Consider the following 3,514-nt stretch of genomic DNA (forward strand, 5'->3'; position numbering starts at 1 on the left):
AAGCTCGGGTCACCACTTCCTAACTAACAAAACACATGCTGTAGTTACTGCAAGACAAAGACATCATGAAACAGAAGCTCGGGTCACCACTTCCTAACTAACAAAACACATGCTGTAGTTACTGCAAGACAAAGACATCATGAAACAGAAGCTCGGGTCACCACTTCCTAACTAACAAAACACATGCTGAAGTTACTGCAAGACAAAGACACCATGAAACAGAAGCTCAGGTCACCACTTCCTAACTAACAAAACACATGCTGTGGTTACTGCAAGACAAAGACACCATGAAACAGAAGCTCAGGTCACCACTTCCAAACTAACAAAACACACTATCAAAACATGGCACTAATGTCAGGACTGTCAACAAAGCATATTTCTTTGCACTGTTGTAGTTTCCACATTATTTATATGTTCTATAGCTACGAGATTTTTTAAATCACCCAATAGTAGTCTGAGTATACGATGTAAATTCAAATGCAACTTTCTGTAACAGAATAAGTTCCCACAGTTTGTGGCCTCGGGAAGTGAAATCATCAAAAGTGCTCACACGAGCACATTCTTTACAATTACTGTTGGTCTTATTGATTAAATTATCATAAAACCATCATATGAAATTCCAGGAAGCAAAATGACATTAATATATATATATATTACTCATTTTAAGGTACCTTTTTTTTAAGTGTGAAACAACTATAATATAAATACCTATGTAAGTAATGAGGACGTGACTGAAAGGTTGTTAATGGCAGCATTACATAAAGAGTGTCCTAATATTGTACAACATTAAACATGCTTCTTGTACACATTTTCAACATTCAGAAACATTAAGACTTCGTACTTTTTCAACACTTTACCATTTTCATACTGATGTGACTAACTATGCTATTGTCAAAAATGTAAAAAACAACAACAAAAAACAACATAATGAATGCATCCCCCCCAAAAAAAAGGTTATTGTCCTATTGTCATGCATTCTTTCTTTATTCTGTCTCTTTCTCTGTTTATGCTTTCATCCAGTTGCAGATGTTGGATGTTAAAGTATTACACTGTCTGTGAAGATAATATAAGCCTGGTTCTCTCCTACAAGTGTCAGCCACTATTAAGTTCTTTCTTCAAGTTCTCTTGCTAGACTATCAGTCTAGTTCCTGTTTTTTTAAAGAAATTTTACTAAGCATCTCTAAAAATCAGCAAATTCTTTTACACATTTTTCTGTTGCTGAGAGGCGCAGTTTTTCTTCTTCATATTCATCAAAGTTGCTCGTGTCACGGGGACCTTTACACTTGGGTTGAAATGGAGCCTCAACCTGCAATCAAAAAAAGGAAACATTAAGGTGTCTTGCTTTTAATTTTGAGCAAAATCTCGTAGTATATAAGTATTCGCGAAAAAAGACAAACAAGAACTTTGTAAAAAAATGTTTTTTCAATACAAGTATCTCCATATAAATGACATATAGTTTTAATATGCAATTCAGTACATATAACAACATAATAATAGGAATATAAACATTAAATTTAATACTGAGAACTTATAATATGTAAGCATGTATATATATACATATATATTTTGCTATTTCCTGTTCACACGAAGTTATATTTGTTTCTTGCACTGACAAAACATTATCCAACAATGAAAACATCATAAATTACATGGATTGTAAAACATGACAGCTAAACCTAACAACGAATATATAATCTTATGTTTGTAATTATTTGTAGTTGTATTTTTTGTAAACTATTGATTTTTCGTTACATAGTATTTATAAAATTCAATCAATCAGAGGACCTCCCACTGTCTTTAGATCTAGCTGTTATCTCTACTGCATGGACACGAAGCAATTAAGAGTATAAAAATGTGTTATATTGTACACCGCCATTTTCTCGTATGCACTCAATAAAAATTTTTTAAAGGTTACCATGTTTTGTGAATTACTTTTTCAAAAACTATCGCTAAAACACCCACTTATTATTCTGAGTCAGTGTTCAAACGTGAGAAAACTAAGTTACTGTGACTCATTATTCTGATATACCACTTGACATCAAAAACATAAAACATTTTTAGGAGTAGAACAACTTAAATGTTCTAGTCTAAGTTCGGTTTTCTATTAATTTGTGAATGGTACGAATAAAAACTAATACAACACAGGATTTGCACTCAGTACTTTTCCTTTTTATCATACAGCACTTCCAGATGAACTGTATTCCTCAACGATTCAACAGAATCCACTAATAACAAAGTTCGAGCAGAAAATATACTATGGAGTTAGTTTCTATAACTTCGACCGAGCGTTTGAAAAGAGACCAAACACAATGTGAACAAAACAAACAAGCAATCTTTATCAACACTTAAAACAAAGTGGTGAGCAAGTGCATCGTTGCCTTTAATGAACGGAATGTTGAGAGCTCTTTTATCTTGTGAAAAACTTGAACTTGGTCGAGACTAAAATAGCATAGTAGTACATATATATACACTTCTAGAATTCTATCCTTCTCTGGTGAAATGACCTAGTCTCATTACTGTTGATCATTCTAATAGGTACCTCCTGACCATCTTCAAATAGTGTTCTATAATTCATAGTAGCATTTCCCACAAGAAAGTACATAAAATAGGGGAATGACATTGAACTATAACACGAACAAAAAGTACGTTATTAATATTCAATTAATGATGAAATTAAAGCAATACCACTCAGATTAAAATTTGTGAAATAACATTACATTCACTCGAGGGGAAAGCTATCAGGAAGATTACATTCCCTTATGTAAAGTTGAATTTCCTCATGAATTGTTTTGTTTATTTAATTCATGCAACATGTTCATTTTTATTGGTCAAAACTAAAAGAAAATGATGGTGGTTCATGCATTCCCGTTGGGGAAGCCAATTAAAAAAGATGAAATTCCTCAAGCAAAGTTAAATTCCTCTGGAATACAGGAATGTAATATTTCGAACTCTGATGAAAGCAATAAATAATTGAAATAAAAGAGAAACATATCTACTCTAGAATTCAAAAATACTTCTCATAACAAAACGCACAACTTCACAAGGGCTGAGAAAAAACAAAGAGAGACATATCTGTCTCTTATATTCCTGTATATATACAGTTAATTTGTAGTTACAGAGTCATTAAATGCTATTTATTTTAGTGTACATTTAATAAATATTTCCAGAGTCCGTGTAGAACTCTAAATTCATCCTACACAGAATACAAACGACTCCCAAGCATTTCACTCGTAATATTTATAGCACTAAACACTACGTGCAGGACTCCTACTGTATGTACATTTTTTGGATGGAATACAACATTGCGCAGTTCACATATGACTTATCTTGTGAACAGTGGCTATAATACTGTGGACAGTGATTGCCAATTGGGGTATTGAATATAAATCATAAAGCATAACATGCAGAAATCTCGTACGTTCTATGGACAGATTACAATGCTGCCTAGTACATGTAGGACTTCTTCTGTGGAAAGACCACAAAGAAATCTTATAAAGAATTTTGAGCATGACCT

This window comes from Limulus polyphemus, unplaced genomic scaffold (assembly GCF_000517525.1).
Source record: "Limulus polyphemus unplaced genomic scaffold, Limulus_polyphemus-2.1.2 Scaffold11, whole genome shotgun sequence".
Classification (NCBI taxonomy): Eukaryota; Metazoa; Arthropoda; class Merostomata; order Xiphosura; family Limulidae; genus Limulus; species Limulus polyphemus.